This window comes from Lissotriton helveticus, chromosome 10 (assembly GCF_964261635.1).
Source record: "Lissotriton helveticus chromosome 10, aLisHel1.1, whole genome shotgun sequence".
NCBI lineage: Eukaryota > Metazoa > Chordata > Amphibia > Caudata > Salamandridae > Lissotriton > Lissotriton helveticus.
This window is the reverse complement of record NC_136071.1, coordinates 1,174,343,117-1,174,363,282: the sequence shown is the minus strand read 5'-3', so window position 1 is coordinate 1,174,363,282 and position 20,166 is coordinate 1,174,343,117. Positions and strand designations below refer to the sequence as shown.

Below are 20,166 nucleotides of genomic sequence, written 5' to 3'. Positions count from 1 at the left end.
TCTCCATTCTAAGGTGCCTAGTATAGAGGTGGGCAATGGTCTCCATTCCAAGGTGCCTAGTATAGAGGTGGGCAATGGTCTCCATTCCAAGGTGCCTGGTATAGAGATGGGGAATGGTCTCTATTCTAAGGTGCCTGGTATAGAGGTGGGCAATGGTCTCCTTCTAAGGTGCCTGGTATAGAGGTGGGCAATGGTCTCCATTCTAAGGTGTCTGGTATAGAGGTGGGGAATGGTCTCCTTCTAAGGTGCCTAGTATAGAGGTGGCCAATGGTCTCTATTCTAAGGTGCCTGGTACAGGGGTGGGCAATGGTCTCTATTCTAAGGTGCCTGGTATAGAGGTGGGCAATGGTCTCCATTCTAAGGTGTCTGGTATAGAGGTGGGGAATTGTCTCCTAAGGTGCCTGGTATAGAGGTGGGCAATGGTCTCCTTCTAAGGTGCCTGGTATAGAGGTGGGCAATGGTCTCCATTCTAAGGTGCCTAGTATAGAGGTGGGCAATGGTCTCCATTCCAAGGTGCCTAGTATAGAGGTGGCCAATGGTCTCTATTCTAAGGTGCCTGGTATAGAGGTGGGCAATGGTCTCCATTCTAAGGTGCCTAGTATAGAGGTGGGCAATGGTCTCCATTCCAAGGTGCCTAGTATAGAGGTGGGCAATGGTCTCCATTCCAAGGTGCCTGGTATAGAGGTGGGGAATGGTCTCTATTCTAAGGTGCCTGGTATAGAGGTGGGCAATGGTCTCCATTCTAAGGTGCCTGGTACAGGGGTGGGCAATGGTCTCTATTCTAAGGTGCCTGGTATAGAGGTGGGCAATGGTCTCCATTCTAAGGTGCCTGGTACAGGGGTGGGCAATGGTCTCCATTCTAAGGTGCCTGGTATAGGGGGTGGGCAATGGTCTCCATTCCAAGGTGCCTAGTATAGAGGTGGGCAATGGTCTCCATTCCATGGTGCCTGGTATAGAGGTGGGGAATGGTCTCTATTCTAAGGTGCCTGGTATAGAGGTGGGCAATGGTCTCCTTCTAAGGTGCCTGGTATAGAGGTGGGCAATGGTCTCCATTCTAAGGTGCCTGGTATAGAGGTGGGGAATGGTCTCTATTCTAAGGTGCCTGGTACAGGGGTGGGCAATGGTCTCCATTCTAAGGTGCCTGGTACAGGGGTGGGCAATGGTCTCCATTCCAAGGTGCCTAGTATAGAGGTGGGGAATGGTCTCTATTCTACGGTGCCTAGTATAGAGGTGGGCAAGGGTCTCCATTCTAAGGTGTCTGGTATAGAGGTGGGCAATGGTCTCCATTCTAAGGTGCCTGGTATAGAGGTGGGCAATGGTCTCCATTCTAAGGTGCCTGGTATAGAGGTGGGCAACGGTCTCCATTCTAAGGTGCCTGGTATAGAGGTGGGGAATGGTCTCCATTCTAAGGTGCCTGGTATAGAGGTGGGCAATGGTCTCCATTCTAAGGTGCCTGGTATAGAGGTGGGCAACGGTCTCCATTCTAAGGTGCCTGGTATAGCGGTGGGCAATGGTCTCTATTCTAAGGTGCCTGGTATAGAGGTGGGAAATGGTCTCCATTCTAAGGTGCCTGGTATAGAGGTGGGCAATGGTCTCCATTCTAAGGTGCCTGGTATAGAGGTGGGCAATGGTCTCCATTCTAAGGTGCCTGGTATAGAGGTGGGCAATGGTCTCCATTCTAAGGTGCCTGGTATAGAGGTGGGCAATGGTCTCCATTCTAAGGTGCCTGGTATAGAGGTGGGCAATGGTCTCTATTCTAAGGTGCCTGGTATAGAGGTGGGAAATGGTCTCCATTCTAAGGTGCCTGGTATAGAGGTGGGCAATGGTCTCCATTCCAAGGTGCCTAGTATAGAGGTGGGCAATGGTCTCTATTCTAAGGTGCCTAGTATAGAGGTGGGCAATGGTCTCCATTCTAAGGTGCCTGGTATAGAGGTGGGGAATGGTCTCTATTCTAAGGTGCCTGGTACAGGGGTGGGGAATGGTCTCTATTCTAAGGTGCCTAGTATAGAGGTGGGCAATGGTCTCCATTCTAAGGTGCCTGGTATAGAGGTGGGGAATGGTCTCTATTCTAAGGTGCCTGGTATAGAGGTGGGCAATGGTCTCTATTCTAAGGTGCCTGGTACAGGGGTGGGCAATGGTCTCCATTCTAAGGTGCTAGGTACAGGGGTGGGCAATGGTCTCTATTCTAAGGTGCCTGGTATAGAGGTGGGCAATGGTCTCTATTCTAAGGTGCCTGGTATAGAGGTGGGCAATGGTCTCCATTCTAAGGTGCCTGGTATAGAGGTGGGCAATGGTCTCCATTCTAAGGTGCCTAGTATAGAGGTGGGCAATGGTCTCTATTCTAAGGTGCCTAGTATAGAGGTGGGCAATGGTCTCCATTCTAAGGTGCCTGGTATAGAGGTGGGGAATGGTCTCTATTCTAAGGTGCCTGGTATAGAGGTGGGCAATGGTCTCCATTCTAAGGGGCCTGGTATAGAGGTGGGGAATGGTCTCTATTCTAAGGTGCCTAGTATAGAGGTGGGCAATGGTCTCCATTCTAAGGTGCCTGGTATAGAGGTGGGGAATGGTCTCCATTCCAAAGTGCCTGGTATAGAGGTGGGCAATGGTCTCCATTCTAAGGTGCCTAGTATAGAGGTGGGCAATGGTCTCCATTCTAAGGTGCCTGGTATAGAGGTGGGGAATGGTCTCCATTCCAAGGTGCCTGGTATAGAGGTGGACAATGGTCTCCATTCTAAGGTGCCTAGTATAGAGGTGGGCAATGGTCTCCATTCTAAGGTGCCTGGTATAGAGGTGGGCAATGGTCTCCATTCTAAGGTGCCTGGTATAGAGGTGGGCAATGGTCTCCATTCTAAGGTGCCTGGTATAGAGGTGGGCAATGGTCTCCATTCTAAGGTGCCTAGTATAGAGGTGGGGAATGGTCTCTATTCTAAGGTGCCTGGTACAGGGGTGGGCAATGGTCTCCATTCCAAGGTGCCTAGTATAGAGGTGGGGAATGGTCTCTATTCTAAGGTGCCTGGTACAGGGGTGGGCAATGGTCTCCATTCTAAGGTGCCTAGTACAGAGGTGGGCAACGGTCTCCATTCTAAGGTGTCTGGTATAGAGGTGGGCAATGGTCTCCATTCTAAGGTGCCTGGTATAGAGGTGGGCAATGGTCTCCATTCTAAGGTGCCTGGTATAGAGGTGGGCAATGGTCTCCATTCTAAGGTGCCTGGTATAGAGGTGGGCAATGGTCTCCATTCTAAGGTGTCTGGTATAGAGGTGGGGAATGGTCTCTATTCTAAGGTGCCTGGTATAGAGGTGGGCAATGGTCTCCATTCTAAGGTGCCTGGTATAGAGGTGGGCAATGGTCTCCATTCTAAGGTGCCTAGTATAGAGGTGGGCAACGGTCTCCATTCTAAGGTGCCTGGTATAGCGGTGGGCAATGGTCTCCATTCCAAGGTGCCTAGTATAGAGGTGGGCAATGGTCTCCATTCCAAGGTGCCTGGCATAGAGGTGGGCAATGGTCTCTATTCTAAGGTGCCTAGTATAGAGGTGGGCAATGGTCTCTATTCTAAGGTGCCTAGTATAGAGGTGGGCAATGGTCTCTATTCTAAGGTGCCTAGTATAGAGGTGGGCAATGGTCTCCATTCTAAGGTGCCTGGTATAGAGGTGGGGAATGGTCTCTATTCTAAGGTGCCTGGTATAGAGGTGGGCAATGGTCTCCATTCTAAGGTGCCTGGTATAGAGGTGGGCAATGGTCTCCATTCTAAGGTGCCTAGTATAGAGGTGGGCAATGGTCTCTATTCTAAGGTGCCTAGTATAGAGGTGGGCAATGGTCTCCATTCTAAGGTGCCTGGTATAGAGGTGGGGAATGGTCTCTATTCTAAGGTGCCTGGTATAGAGGTGGGCAATGGTCTCCATTCTAAGGTGCCTGGTATAGAGGTAGGGAATGGTCTCCATTCCAAGGTGCCTAGTATAGAGGTGGGCAATGGTCTCCATTCTAAGGTGCCTAGTATAGAGGTGGGCAATGGTCTCCATTCTAAGGTGCCTAGTATAGAGGTGGGCAATGGTCTCCATTCTAAGGTGCCTGGTACAGGGGTGGGCAATGGTCTCCATTCCAAGGTGCCTGGTATAGAGGTGGGGAATGGTCTCCATTCCAAGGTGCCTGGTATAGAGGTGGGCAATGGTCTCCATTCCAAGGTGCCTGGTATAGAGGTGGGGAATGGTCTCTATTCTAAGGTGCCTGGTACAGGGGTGGGCAATGGTCTCCATTCCAAGGTGCCTAGTATAGAGGTGGGGAATGGTCTCTATTCTAAGGTGCCTGGTACAGGGGTGGGCAATGGTCTCCATTCTAAGGTGCCTGGTATAGAGGTGGGCAATGGTCTCCATTCTAAGGTGCCTGGTATAGAGGTGGGCAACGGTCTCCATTCTAAGGTGCCTGGTATAGAGGTGGGGAATGGTCTCTATTCTAAGGTGCCTGGTATAGAGGTGGGCAATGGTCTCCATTCTAAGGTGCCTGGTATAGAGGTGGGGAATGGTCTCCATTCTAAGGTGCCTGGTATAGAGGTGGGGAATGGTCTCTATTCTAAGGTGCCTGGTATAGAGGTGGGCAATGGTCTCCATTCCAAGGTGCCTGGTATAGAGGTGGGCAATGGTCTCCATTCCAAGGTGCCTGGTATAGAGGTGGGCAATGGTCTCCATTCTAAGGTGCCTAGTATAGAGGTGGGGAATGGTCTCCATTCCAAGGTGCCTGGTATAGAGGTGGGCAATGGTCTCCATTCTAAGGTGCCTAGTATAGAGGTGGGCAATGGTCTCCATTCTAAGGTGCCTGGTACAGGGGTGGGCAATGGTCTCCATTCCAAGGTGCCTAGTATAGAGGTGGGCAATGGTCTCCATTCTAAGGTGCCTGGTATAGAGGTGGGCAATGGTCTCCATTCTAAGGTGCCTGGTATAGAGGTGGGGAATGGTCTCTATTCTAAGGTGCCTGGTACAGGGGTGGGCAATGGTCTCCATTCTAAGGTGCCTAGTATAGAGGTGGGCAATGGTCTCTATTCTACGGTGCCTAGTATAGAGGTGGGCAACGGTCTCCATTCTAAGGTGTCTGGTATAGAGGTGGGCAATGGTCTCCATTCTAAGGTGCCTGGTATAGAGGTGGGCAATGGTCTCCATTCTAAGGTGCCTAGTATAGAGGTGGACAATGGTCTCTATTCTAAGGTGCCTGGTACAGGGGTAGGCAATGGTCTCCATTCTAAGGTGCCTGGTATAGAGGTGGGCAATGGTCTCCATTCTAAGGTGTCTGGTATAGAGGTGGGGAATGGTCTCTATTCTAAGGTGCCTGGTATAGAGGTGGGCAATGGTCTCCATTCTAAGGTGCCTAGTATAGAGGTGGGCAATGGTCTCCATTCTAAGGTGCCTGGTATAGAGGTGGGCAATGGTCTCCATTCTAAGGTGTCTGGTATAGAGGTTGGCAATGGTCTCTATTCTAAGGTGCCTGGTATAGAGGTGGGCAATGGTCTACATTCTAAGGTGCTAGGTACAGGGGTTGGGCAATGGTCTCCATTCTAAGGTGCCTGGTACAGGGGTGGGCAATGGTCTCCATTCTAAGGTGCCTAGTATAGAGGTGGGCAATGGTCTCCATTCTAAGGTGCCTAGTATAGAGGTGGGCAATGGTCTCCATTCTAAGGTGTCTGGTATAGAGGTGGGCAATGGTCTCCATTCTAAGGTGTCTGGTATAGGAAGTGGGCAATGGTCTCTATTCTAAGGTGCCTGGTATAGGAAGTGGGCAATGGTCTCCATTCTAAGGTGCCTGGTACAGGGGTGGGCAATGGTCTCCATTCTAAGGTGCCTAGTATAGAGGTGGGCAATGGTCTCCATTCTAAGGTGTCTGGTATAGGAAGTGGGCAATGGTCTCTATTCTAAGGTGCCTGGTATAGGAAGTGGGCAATGGTCTCCATTCTAAGGTGCCTGGTACAGGGGTAGACAATGGTCTCCATTCTAAGGTGCCTAGTATAGAGGTGGGCAATGGTCTCCATTCCAAGGTGCCTGTTATAGGGAGTGGGCAATGGCCTCCATTCTAAGGTGCCTGGTATAGAGGTGGGAAATGGTCTCCATTCTAAGGTGCCTAGTATAGAGGTGGGCAATGGTCTCCATTCTAAGGTGCCTAGTATAGAGGTGGGCAATGGTCTCCATTCTAAGGTGCCTGGTATAGAGGTGGGCAACGGTCTCCATTCTAAGGTGCTAGGTACAGGGGTGGGCAATGGTCTCTATTCTAAGGTGCCTGGTATAGAGGTGGGCAACGGTCTCCATTCTAAGGTGTCTGGTATAGGAAGTGGGCAATGGTCTCTATTCTAAGGTGCCTGGTATAGAGGTGGGGAATCGTCTCTATTCTAAGGTGCCTGGTATAGGGGTGGGCAATGGTCTCTATTCTAAGGTGCCTGGTATAGCGGTGGGCAATGGTCTCCATTCCAAGGTGCCTAGTATAGAGGTGGGCAATGGTCTCCATTCTAAGGTGTCTGGTATAGGAAGTGGGCAATGGTCTCTATTCTAAGGTGCCTGGCATAGAGGTGGGGAATGGTCTCCATTCTAAGGTGCTAGGTACAGGGGTGGGCAATGGTCTCTATTCTAAGGTGCCTGGTATAGAGGTGGGCAATGGTCTCCATTCTAAGGTGCCTAGTATAGAGGTGGGCAACGGTCTCCATTCTAAGGTGTCTGGTATAGAGGTGGGCAATGGTCTCCATTCTAAGGTGCCTGGTATAGAGGTGGGCAATGGTCTCCATTCTAAGGTGCCTAGTATAGAGGTGGGCAATGGTCTCTATTCTAAGGTGCCTGGTATAGAGGTGGGCAATGGTCTCTATTCTAAGGTGCCTAGTATAGAGGTGGGCAATGGTCTCCATTCTAATGTGCCTAGTATAGAGGTGGGCAATGGTCTCCATTCTAAGGTGTCTGGTATAGGAAGTGGGCAATGGTCTCTATTCTAAGGTGCCTGGTATAGGAAGTGGGCAATGGTCTCCATTCTAAGGTGCCTGGTACAGGGGTGGGCAATGGTCTCCATTCTAAGGTGCCTAGTATAGAGGTGGGCAATGGTCTCCATTCTAAGGTGTCTGGTATAGGAAGTGGGCAATGGTCTCTATTCTAAGGTGCCTGGTATAGGAAGTGGGCAATGGTCTCCATTCTAAGGTGCCTGGTACAGGGGTGGGCAATGGTCTCCATTCTAAGGTGCCTAGTATAGAGGTGGGCAATGGTCTCCATTCCAAGGTGCCTGTTATAGGGAGTGGGCAATGGCCTCCATTCTAAGGTGCCTGGTATAGAGGTGGGCAATGGTCTCCATTCTAAGGTGCTAGGTACAGGGGGTGGGCAATGGTCTCCATTCTAAGGTGCCTGGTATTTGGGGTGGACAATGGTCTCCATTCTAAGGTGCCTGGTATAGAGGTGGGCAATGGTCTCTATTCTAAGGTGCCTGGTATAGAGGTGGGCAATGGTCTCCATTCTAAGGTGCCTGGTATAGAAAGTGGGCAATGGTCTCTATTCTAAGGTGCCTGGTATAGAGGTGGGCAATGGTCTCCATTCTAAGGTGCTAGGTACAGGGGTTGGGCAACGGTCTCCATTCTAAGGTGCCTGGTACAGGGGTGGGCAATGGTCTCCATTCTAAGGTGTCTGGTACAGGGGTGGGCAATGGTCTCCATTCTAAGGTGCCTAGTATAGAGGTGGGCAATGGTCTCCATTCTAAGGTGCCTGGTATAGAGGTGGGCAATGGTCTTCATTCTAAGGTGCCTAGTATAGAGGTGGGCAACGGTCTCCATTCTAAGGTGTCTGGTATAGAGGTGGGCAATGGTCTCCATTCCAAGGTGCCTGGTATAGAGGTGGGCAATGGTCTCCATTCTAAGGTGCCTAGTATAGAGGTGGGCAATGGTCTCCATTCTAAGGTGCCTGGTATAGAGGTGGGGAATGGTCTCCATTCTAAGGTGCCTGGTACAGGGGTGGGCAATGGTCTCCATTCTAAGGTGCCTAGTATAGAGGTGGGCAATAGTCTCCATTCTAAGGTGCCTAGTATAGAGGTGGGCAATGGTCTCCATTCTAAGGTGTCTGGTATAGGAAGTGGGCAATGGTCTCTATTCTAAGGTGCTAGGTACAGGGGTGGGCAATGGTCTCTATTCTAAGGTGCTAGGTACAGGGGTGGGCAATGGTCTCTATTCTAAGGTGCTAGGTACAGGGGTGGGCAATGGTCTCTATTCTAAGGTGTCTGGTATAAGGGGTGGGCAATGGTCTCCATTCTAAGGTGTCTGGTATAGGAAGTGGGCAATGGTCTCTATTCTAAGGTGCCTGGTATAGAGGTGGGGAATGGTCTCCCTTCTAAGGTGCCTGGTACAGGGGTGGGCAATGGTGTCCATTCTATGGTGCTTGGTATAGGGGGGTGGGCAATGGTCTCCATACTAGTGCGCTAGGTACAGGGGTTGGGCAATGGTCTCCATTCTAAGGTGCCTGGTACAGGGGTGGGCAATGGTCTCCATTCTAAGGTGCTAGGTACAGGGGTGGGCAATGGTGTCCATTCTATGGTGCTTGGTATAGGGGGGTGGGCAATGGTCTCCATACTAATGCGCTAGGTACAGGGGTTGGGCAATGGTCTCCATTCTAAGGTGCCTGGTACAGGGGTGGGCAATGGTCTCCATTCTAAGGTGCCTAGTATAGAGGTGGGCAATGGTCTCCATTCTAAGGTGCCTAGTATAGAGGTGGGCAATGGTCTCCATTCTAAGGTGTCTGGTATAGGAAGTGGGCAATGGTCTCTATTCTAAGGTGCTAGGTACAGGGGTGGGCAATGGTCTCTATTCTAAGGTGCTAGGTACAGGGGTGGGCAATGGTCTCTATTCTAAGGTGCCTAGTATAGAGGTGGGCAATGGTCTCCATTCTAAGGTGCTAGGTACAGGGGTGGGCAATGGTCTCTATTCTAAGGTGCTAGGTACAGGGGTGGGCAATGGTCTCTATTCTAAGGTGCCTAGTATAGAGGTGGGCAATGGTTTCCATTCTAAGGTGTCTGGTATAGGAAGTGGGCAATGGTCTCTATTCTAAGGTGCCTGGTACAGGGGTGGGCAATGGTCTCTATTCTAAGGTGCCTGGTATAGCGGTGGGCAATGGTCTCCATTCCAAGGTGCCTAGTATAGAGGTGGGCAATGGTCTCCATTCTAAGGTGCCTAGTATAGAGGTTGGCAATGGTCTCCATTCTAAGGTGTCTGGTATAGGAAGTGGGCAATGGTCTCTATTCTAAGGTGCCTAGTGTAGAGGTGGGGAATGGTCTACATTCTAAGGTGCTAGGTACAGGGATGGGCAATGGTCTCTATTCTAAGGTGCCTGGTACAGGGGTGGGCAATGGTCTCCATTCTAAGGTGCCTAGTATAGAGGTGGGCAATGGTCTCCCTTCTAAGGTGCCTGGTACAGGGGTGGGCAATGGTCTCTATTCTAAGGTGCCTGGTATAGCGGTGGGCAATGGTCTCCATTCCAAGGTGCCTAGTATAGAGGTGGGCAATGGTCTCCATTCTAAGGTGCCTAGTATAGAGGTGGGCAATGGTCTCCATTCTAAGGTGCCTAGTATAGAGGTGGGCAACGGTCTCCATTCTAAGGTGTCTGGTATAGAGGTGGGCAATGGTCTCCATTCCAAGGTGCCTGGTATAGAGGTGGGCAATGGTCTCCATTCTAAGGTGCCTAGTATAGAGGTGGGCAATGGTCTCCATTCTAAGGTGTCTGGTATAGGAAGTGGGCAATGGTCTCTATTCTAAGGTGCCTGGTATAGGAAGTGGGCAATGGTCTCCATTCTAAGGTGCCTGGTACAGGGGTGGGCAATGGTCTCCATTCTAAGGTGCCTAGTATAGAGGTGGGCAATGGTCTCCATTCTAAGGTGTCTGGTATAGGAAGTGGGCAATGGTCTCCATTCTAAGGTGTCTGGTATAGGAAGTGGGCAATGGGCTCTATTCTAAGGTGCCTAGTATAGAGGTGGGCAACGGTCTCCATTCTAAGGTGTCTGGTATAGAGGTGGGCAATGGTCTCCATTCTAAGGCACCTGGTATAGAGGTGGGCAATGGTCTCCATTCTAAGGTGTCTGGTATAGGAAGTGGGCAATGGTCTCCATTCTAAGGTGTCTGGTATAGGAAGTGGGCAATGGTCTCTATTCGAAGGTGCCTAGTATAGAGGTGGGCAACGGTCTCCATTCCAAGGTGCCTGGTATAGAGGTGGGCAATGGTCTCCATTCTAAGGTGCCTAGTATAGAGGTGGGCAATGGTCTCCATTCTAAGGTGCCTAATATAGAGGTGGGCAATGGTCTCCATTCTAAGGTGCCTGGTATAGAGTTGGGCAACGGTCTCCATTCTAAGGTGCTAGGTACAGGGGTGGGCAATGGTCTCTATTCTAAGGTGCCTGGTATAGAGGTGGGCAACGGTCTCCATTCTAAGGTGTCTGGTATAAGGGGTGGGCAATGGTCTCCATTCTAAGCTGCCTAGTATAGAGGTGGGCAATGGTCTCCATTCTAAGGTGTCTGGTACAGAGGGTGAGCAACGGTGTCCATTCTATTGTGCCTAGTATAGAAGTGGGCAATGGTCTCCATTCCAAGGTGCCTGGTACAGAGGGTGGGCAATGGTCTCTATACTAATGCGCTAGGTACAGGGGTTGGGCAATGGTCTCTATTCTAAGGTGCCTAGTATAGAGGTGGGCAATGGTCTCCATTCTAAGGTGCCTGGTATAGAGGTGGGCAATGGTCTCTATTCTAAGGTGCCTGGTACAGGGGTGGGCAATGGTCTCTATTCTAAGCTGCCTAGTATAGAGGTGGGCAATGGTCTCCATTCTAATGTGTCTGGTACAGAGGGTGGGCAACGGTGTCCATTCTATTGTGCCTAGTATAGAGGTGGGCAATGGTCTCTATTCTAAGGTGCCTGGTATAAGGGGTGGGCAATGGTCTCCATTCTAAGGTGCTAGGTACAGGGGGTGGGCAATGGTCTCCATTCTAAGGTGCCTAGTATAGAGGTGGGCAATGGTCTCCGTTCTAAGGTGCCTGGTAGAGGGGTGGGCAATGGTCTCCCTTCCAAGGTGCCTGGTACAGGGGTAGGCAATGGTCTCTATTCTAAGGTGCCTGGTATAGCGGTGGGCAATGGTCTCCATTCCAAGGTGCCTAGTATAGAGGTGGGCAATGGTCTCCATTCTAAGGTGCTAGGTACAGGGGTGGGCAATGGTCTCTATTCTAAGGTGCCTAGTATAGAGGTGGGCAACGGTCTCCATTCTAAGGTGTCTGGTATAAGGGGTTGGCAATGGTCTCTATTCTAAGGTGCCTAGTATAGAGGTGGGGAATGGTCTCCATTCTAAGGTGCCTATTATAGAGGTGGGCAATGGTCTCCATTCTAAGGTGTCTGGTACAGAGGGTGGGCAACGGTGTCCATTCTATTGTGCCTAGTATAGAAGTGGGCAATGGTCTCCATTCCAAGGTGCCTGGTACAGAGGGTGGGCAATGGTGTCCATTCTATGGTGCTTGGTATAGGGGGGTGGGCAATGGTCTCCATACTAATGCGCTAGGTACAGGGGTTGGGCAATGGTCTCCATTCTAAGGTGCCTGGTATAGAGGTGGGCAATGGTCCCCATCCTAAGGTGCCTGGTATAGGGTAGGGGGTTGGCAATGGTCTCCATTCTAAGGCACCTGGTATAGAGGTGGGCAATGGTCTCCATTCTAAGAAGTCTGGTACAGAGGGTGGGCAACGGTGTCCATTCTATTGGGCAATGGCCTCCATTCTAAGGTGCCTGGTAAAGGGGGTGGGCAATGGTCTCCATTCTAAGGTGCCTAGTATAGAGGTGGGCAATGGTCTCCATTCTAAGGTGCCTGGTATAAGGGGTGGGCAATGGTGTCCATTCTAAGGTGCCTGGTATAAGGGGTGGGCAATGGTCTCCATTCTAAGGTGCCTGGTATAAAGGAATTGGCAATGGTCTCCATTCTAAGGTGCCTGGTATAGAAGTGGGCAATGGTCTCCATTCTAAGGTGCCTAGTATAGAGGTGGGCAATGGTCTCCATTCTAAGGTGCCTAGTATAGAGGTGGGCAATGGTCTCCATTCTAAGGTGCCTGATATAGAGAAGTGGACAATGTTTTCCATTCTAAGGTGCCTGGTATGAAGGTCGGCAATAGTCTCCCTTCTAAGGTGCCTGGTATAGAGGTGGGCAATGGTCTCCATGCTAATGTGCCTGGTATAGGGATTGGGCAATGGTCTCCCTTCTAAGGTGCCTGGTAAAGGGGGTTGGCAATGGTCCCCATTCTGAGGTGCCTGGTATAGGAAGTGGGCAATGGTCTCCATTCTAGGGTGCATGGTATAGAGGTGGGCAATGGTCTCCTCTCTGAGGTATGTATAGGGAATGGGTTATGGCCTCTGCTCTGGGGTTTCACGTATATGGTAGCCAATGGTCTCTGCTCTGTGAGGTGACTTGCATAGGGGGTGGGCCATGGTCTCCATTCTAATGAGTATGGTTTAGGGATTGGGCAATGGTCTCTGCTCTGTGAGGTGCCTTGTATTGGGAATGGGCAATGGTCTCTGCTCTGTGAGGTGCCTTGTATTGGGAATGGGCAATGGTCTCTGCTCTGTGAGGTGCCTTGTATTAGGTTGGGCAATCGTCTCCACTCAGAGGTACCAGAGAGAGGAGGCGTGCAATGGTCTATACTCTGAGGTGCCTGATAGAGCGGGTGTGGGCAATTGTCTATACCCAGAGGTGCCTGATAGAGCGGGTGTGGGGAATGGTCTATACTCAGAGGTGCTGATAGAGCGGGTGTGGGCAATTGTCTATACCCAGAGGTGCCTGATAGAGCGGGTGTGGGCAATTGTCTATACCCAGAGGTGCCTGATTGAGCGGGTGTGGGCAATTGTCTATACCCAGAGGTGCCTAATTGAGCGGGTGTGGGCAATTGTCTATACCCAGAGGTGCCTGATAGAGCGGGTGTGGGGAATGGTCTATACCCAGAGGTGCCTGATCGAGCGGGTGTGGGCAATTGTCTATACCCAGAGGTGCCGGATCGAGCAGGTGTGGGCAATTGTCTATACCCAGAGGTGCCTGATAGAGCGGGTGTGGGCAAGTCTACACTCTGAGGTGCCTGATCGAGCGGGTGTGGGCAATTGTCTATACCCAGAGGTGCCTGATAGAGCGGGTGTGGGGAATGGTCTATACTCAGAGGTGCGTGATAGGGCGGTGTAGGCAATGGTCTATACTCAGAGGTGCTGATAGAGCGAGTGTGGGCAATTGTCTATACCCAGAGGTGCCTGATAGAGCGGGTGTGAGCAATTGTCTATACCCAGAGGTGCCTGATAGAGCGGGTGTGGGCAATTGTCTATACCCAGAGGTGCCTGATAGAGCGGGTGTGGGCAATTGTCTATACCCAGAGGTGCCTGATAGAGCGGGTGTGGGCAATTGTCTATACTCAGAGGTGCCTGATAGAGCGGGTGTGGGCAATTGTCTATACTCAGAGGTGCCTGATCGAGCAGGTGTGGGCAATGGTCTATACCCAGAGGTGCCTGATAGAGCGAGTGTGGGGAATGGTCTATACTCAGAGGTGCCTGATAGAGTGGGTGTGGGCAAGTCTACACTCTGAGGTGCGTGATAGGGCGGGTGTGGGCAAGTCTACACTCTGATGTGCGTGATACCGCGGGTGTGGGGAATGGTCTATACTCGGAGGTGCCTGAGAGAGCGAATGTGGGGTATAGTCTGCACTCAGAGGTGCCTGATAGAGTGGGTGTGGGCAAGTCTACACTCTGAGGTGCGTGATAGGGCGGGTGTGGGCAATGGTCTATACTCAGAGGTGCTGATAGAGCGAGTGTGGGCAATTGTCTATACTCAGAGGTGCCTGATAGAGCGGGTGTGGGCAATTGTCTATACTCAGAGGTGCCTGATAGAGCGGGTGTGGGCAATGGTCTATACCCAGAGGTGCCTGATAGAGCGGGTGTGGGGAATGGTCTATACTCAGAGGTGCTGATAGAGCGGGGGTGGGCAAGTCTACACTCTGAGGTGCGTGATAGGGCGGGTGTGGGCAATGGTTTATACCCAGAGGTGCCTGAGAGAGCGGGTGTGGGCAAAGGTCTATACTCAGAGGTGCCTGATCGAGCGGGTGTGGGGAATGGTCTATACTCAGAGGTGCTGATAGAGCGGGTGTGGGCAATGGTCTATACTCAGAGGTGCCTGATCGAGCGGGTGTGGGCAATTGTCTATACCCAGAGGTGCCTGATAGAGCGGGTGTGGGGAATGGTCTATACTCAGAGGTGCTGATAGAGTGGGTGTGGGCAAGTCTACACTCTGATGTGCGTGATACCGCGGGTGTGGGGAATGGTCTATACTCGGAGGTGCCTGAGAGAGCGAATGTGGGGTATAGTCTGCACTCAGAGGTGCCTGATAGAGCGGGTGTGGGCAAGTCTACACTCTGAGGTGCGTGATAGGGCAGGTGTGGGCAATGGTCTATACTCGGAGGGGCCTGATCCAGCCGGTGTGGGCAATGGTCTATACTCAGAGGTGCCTGATGGAGCGGGTGTGGACAATGGTCTCCACTCTGAGGCACCAGAGCGAGGAGGTGGGCAATGGTCTATACTCGGAGGTGCCTGAGAGAGCGGGTGTGGGGTATAGTCTGCACTCAGAGGTGCCTGATAGAGCGGGTGTAGGCAATGGTCTATACTGTGTGAGGTGCTTGGTTTATAGACTGGGCAGAGATCCCCTATCTTATGAGGGGTCTGCTTTATGGGAGGGGGCACAGGTCTATAGGTTGTAAGGTGATTGGTGTATGGAGGGGCAGTGGTACCTACTCCTGGTTGCCTCTACCAGGGGGTGGACAGTTATCTCAACTCTGAGGTGCCTGATTTATGGGATAGAAAATGTCTTTACTGTTTGAGGGGCTTGGTGTATGCAAGGAGTAGTGGCCCACCTGGCTTACAGAGGTTGGCAATGGTCTATACTGTGTGAGGTGCTTGATGCATGGACTTGGCAATGGTCCACCTACTCTATGAGGTGCTTGGCTTACGAAGGTTGCCAATGGTCTATACGTTGTAAGGTGCTTGGTGTATGGAAAGGGCAGTGGTACCTACTCCTGGGTGACTCTACCACTGGGTGGGTAATTATCTCAACTCTGAGGTGCCTGATTTATGGGGTGGACAATGTTCTTTGCTGTTTGAGGGACTTGGTGTATGCATGGAGCAGTGGCCCCCTACTCTATGAGGTACCTGGGTTTCAGAGGTTGTCAATGGTCTATATGTTGTAAGGTGCTTGGTGTATGGAAAGGGCAGTGGTACCTACTCCTGGGTGACTCTACCACGGGGTGGACAATTATCTGAACTCTGTGAGTGCCCGATTTATGGGGTGGCTGATTGTCTTGACTGTTTGAGGGGCTTGGTTTATGGATTGAGCAATGGTCCACTACTCTTTGAAGTGCCAGGCTAATAGAGGTTGGCAATGGTATATAGTGTTTGAGATGTTTGGTGCATGGAATGGGCAATGGTCCCCTGCTCTCTGAAATAGCTGTACTATGGACTGAGCAATGGTCCCCTACTCTATGAGGTACCTGCCTTCTAGAGGATGGCAATAGTCTATACTGTGTGAGGTCCTTGGTGCATGAACGGGGGGAACGGTCCCCCTACCCCCTGAGGTAGTTGTGCTACGGACTGAGCAGAGGTCCCCTACTCGGGGAGGTGCCTGGTTTATGAGGGTTGGCAATGGCCTCTACGTTTGAGATGGCTGGTGTATGGATTGATCAATGGCCCCCTCCCTCTGAGATGCCTCATTTATGGGAGGATATTGGTCTATACGAAGAGGTGCTTTGTGTATCGACGGGGCAATGGTCTCCTACTCTGAGATAGTTGGTATGTAGACTGAGCACTTGTCCCTACATTTGAGGTTCACAATGTACAGATGGGCAATGGTCTCCACACCAGGGAACTTCCAACTGTGTGTGGGCAATGGTCTGAGCTCTGTGAGATGCCCGATTTATGGGAGTTGGCAATGATCTATACTGTCTGAGGTGCTTGGTGTATCGAAGGGGCAATGATCCCCTACTCTGTGAGGTGTCTTATTTATGGGTGTGGGTTGTGCTTCTCCTGTGTTCGGGGTTGTTGTGTGGAGTGGGCAATGGTATCTACTCTGAGATGGATGTTGTACGAACTGGGGCACTGGTCCCCCTTACTCTGTGAAATGCCTCATTTATCAGCCAGGCTAGCTTGAGTCCAGTGGCAAAGTGAGCAAGGGACCCACGTCTGGGCAATACCCAGCCCACCTAGAGCGAAGAAAGGAAACACAAGGAGATGATGGGCAGAGCACTAAAACTTTTCAGACACTCACCCCCAGTCACAGATCTGGGTTGAACCCATCATCGTTTTTTAGTTCATTTCGACACCTCAGTTCAGACCCTGCTATATGCAAATCAGTCTTGATGCTGTGCCTCATGGGAACAATCCAGCCCTAACTGCCAAGTCATCTCTTCCCTGGACCGGAAACAAGCATCCTAGGACCTGTTTCGGGGTAACACCCCTCATCAGTCAGGCTAGCTTGACTCCAGTGGCAAAGTGAGCAATGGACTCAAGTCTGGGCATACCCTGGGCAACTTAGGGCGAACAAAGCAAACACGAGGAAATTATGGACAGAGCGCTGAAACTTTTCAGACACTCACCCCCAGTCACAAATCTGGGTTGAATCCATCATCATTCTTTAGCTCACTCTGCCACCTCAGTTCAAACCCAGCCATATGCAAATCAGTCTTGACCCTGTGCCTCATGGGAACAGTTCAGTCCGAACTGCCAAGCCAGGTCTGAGTGTCTGCAAAGTTTCAGCCCTCCCTCCATCACCACCTCGTGTTTGCAATGTTGGAACATTTACATCTGTTGACAGAAAATGTGCAAAGAGCTTTTGAAGAGAGGAAAAGGCGGCCAACATGGAGGGCTCTTCCACTCGGCTTCCCTCACTGCACAAACCGACGGCTTATTTCTTTTGTGTCTGTGTTTTTTTTCATCCAAGAAAAATGGGATGAGTCGCAATGGAGTAAAAAATGAAACAGAAAATTAGCCAGAGCGCGTCCAAGGGCAGCCCCCGCCCACCCCGCTCCCCAGGCTCCGGCGCGCACCGCCTCAAGACAAGCAGCGCCTCGGAGGTCCGCGCGTGCCTCGCTCGGTCACGAGTGAGGGCCGCCATCTGTTTGTTAGCGGAGCCCATAAAAGTACATCTTTTTAATAAACAATAAAATTAGTTTGACAGGGCCGGGACCACCTGAATAGGAAATCAAAGGCGGCGTTATTTAAGGTGCATGTCTGCTGGCTATTAAAATACCGCTCTTTAATTTATTACAGCAACACACACAATGCTGGTGTCAGCCTCGTTTTCTAAATCAATAATCGGCGCGGCAGGCTTCATTAGCGGTGACCAATCACGTCGGGGCTGGGGAGCCGACGCGCCAACAAGCGCATCCCTGAGACATAAACCATCTGCTGTGTGTAGGAACAGGAAAAATCAAATTAATCCATTCTTATCGCGCATTCCGATTTTAAAAGCAATTAAAGATGCTCGCGCTGTAATCGCAGCCGCGGAGCCTCGTCGAGTGAACTTTACGCCGATCGGCGAGTTACAAGCCCGGCGCACTCCAGCGTGCCATTGTGCTCTGCGGCACAGATGTTGGGCACAACAGGCGCTTTTTATGAAACATTTCATCTTTGCACATTTCAAGGAGTTTCAATCCGGAACAGTGAAGGAAACAAAGGTAAACGGCTCGCGCCCTTGTCTGCCCAATTGTTCGACGCCTTTTAAGGTTATAAAGGAGTGAAACAGGCGCCAGCTTCAATTAACACCAAGTTCAGAAGGCTAGCTCCCCCGCTCCGGGGAGGGATTGCAGTGTAGCGCCTGCACAAGCTCTCATAGGCTTCAACCGCGGAAACGCGCTATCGTGCACGGTGACTGGCACCAGAGGTGCGGAGATGGGCAGGGGGTGTGGGTCTGTGAGTAAGTGCTGACCAGGACAAAAGAAGGGAAAACAAGCTTCCTCTTGGTGGCAGCGATTGGCCTCTTGGAAACTACCAAAAAAAGAAAAACCAAAAGGTGGTGATGGACGGAGCGTTGACAATACAAACACTCACCCCCAGTCAACTGATCTAGGTTTAATCCATCACCGTTCTTTAGCTCACTCCGGCACCCTAGTTCAGACATGGCCATATGCAAATCAGTCTGACCCTGTGCCTCATGGGAACAGTCCAGCCCGAACTGCCAAGCCATGTCTTCCCTGGACCGGAATCAAGCTTCCCAAGACCGGTTTCTGGCATTACAGCCGTCTTCAGCCGGGCTTGCTTGACTCCAGTGGCAAAGTGAGCAAGGGACTCACGTCTGAGCATACCCTGCCAACTTGGGGTGAACAAAGAAGTCCTTTGCTCACTTTGCCACTGGATTCAAGCAAGCCAGGCTGAAGAAGGCTGTAATGCCAGAAACCGGTCCTCGGAAGCTTGTTTCCGGTCCAGGGAAGGCATGACGGCACTCAGTAGCAGCTTGTGCAGGAGGTCCGCTTTGGGATGGAGGTTGAGGCAACCAGCATCGGCACAGGGGTGAGCAGGCTCGGCGTGGCCTCACTTCTCAGGGGAGCCACCCAGGCATCTGAAAAGAAACGGTAGGACGACTTAGCAGAGAATCGTGTGCCAGCCACCAATGAAGCCGCTGGAATGAGGAAATCTTGAAATGAATCGGACCATTCCATAAAATAAATTCAACTGGGTAACACCGGCACTAATTTAGCACTTAGTAAATATTACTGGATTATCCACCCGCACTGAGAGCTCTCCAGTCTAATGGTCTCCAAGAGCCTGGTCATGTGGCACCACATGTTGGGTACACCTCCATTTTGTGGTAATGTGGCGCCACATGTAGGTACACCTCCATTTTGTGGTCATGTGGCACCACATGCTGGGTACACCTCCATTTTGTGTTCATGTGGCACCACAGGCTGGGTACACCTCCATTTTGTGGTCAGGTGGCGCCACATGCAGGATACACCTCCATTTTGTGGTCAGGTGGCGCCACATGCTGGATACGCCTCCATTTTGTGGTCATGTGGCGCCACATGCTGGATACGCCTCCATTTTGTGGTCATGTGGCGCCACATGCTGGATACGCCTCCATTTTGTGGTCATGTGGCGCCACATGCTGGATACGTCTCCATTTTGTGGTCATGTGGCGCCACATGTTGGGTACACCTCCATTTTGTGGTCATGTGGCACCACATGCTGGGTACACCTCCATTTTGTGGTCATGTGGCGCCACATGTTGGGTACACCTCCATTTTGTGGTCATGTGGCGCCACATGTTGGGTACACCTCCATTTTGTGGTCATGTGGCGCCACATGTTGGGTACACCTCCATTTTGTGGTCATGTGGCGCCACATGTTGGGTACACCTCCATTTTGTGGTCATGTGGCGCCACATGCTGGGTACACCTCCATTTTGTGGTCATGTGGCGCCACATGTTGGGTACACCTCCATTTTGTGGTCATGTGGCGCCACATGTTGGGTACACCTCCATTTTGTGGTCATGTGGCGCCACATGCTGGGTATGCATCCATTTTGTGGTCATGTGGCACCACATGCTGGGTATGCATCCATTTTGTGGTCATGTGGCACCACATGCTGGGTATGCATCCATTTTGTGGTCATGTGGCACCCCATGCTGGGTACACCTCCATTTTGTGGTCATGTTGCGCCACATGTTGGGTACACCTCCATTTTGTGGTCATGTGGCGCCACATGTTGGGTACACCTCCATTTTGTGGTCATGTGGCGCCACATGCTGGGTATGCATCCATTTTGTGGTCATGTGGCGCCACATGCTGGGTATGCATCCATTTTGTGGTCATGTGGCGCCACATGTTGGGCAATTGTACTTTGCAGGTGTTGTTCCTGTTGTGAAATATTTACAAAGGTCACAATAGACGCCTTGGATTGTTTCAACATACACATGCCTGAGAGGAACACTGAACGTGCTCTCTTGGCGTCCGTCATATCCTATACTTTTCAAGGCAGTTCCATAAAGGGACATTCAGGGGAAAGCACGTTGACTTGTCGTGTTGAACAGAACCTACCTGTTTTGTGTCTTGTGGCCCCCGCGTTGGAAATCGGTCTTCTAGAAGCCAGGTAATCGAGACCTGCAAGGAAAACAAAACAGATTTGTGAGTGATTCC

General features: G+C 51.2%; 1 protein-coding gene across 1 annotated transcript in view; it reads right to left on the bottom strand.

Moving 5' to 3' along the window:
• The window catches only part of TBC1D5 (TBC1 domain family member 5), a 1,704,599-nt gene that overhangs the window by 1,252,105 nt on the left and 432,328 nt on the right, over nucleotides 1-20,166 (bottom strand). The window contains exon 5 of the mRNA XM_078664018.1: nucleotides 20,068-20,130. The gene's annotated coding sequence lies outside the window, so the exon portion shown is untranslated. The remainder of the gene's footprint in view (nucleotides 1-20,067; nucleotides 20,131-20,166) is intronic.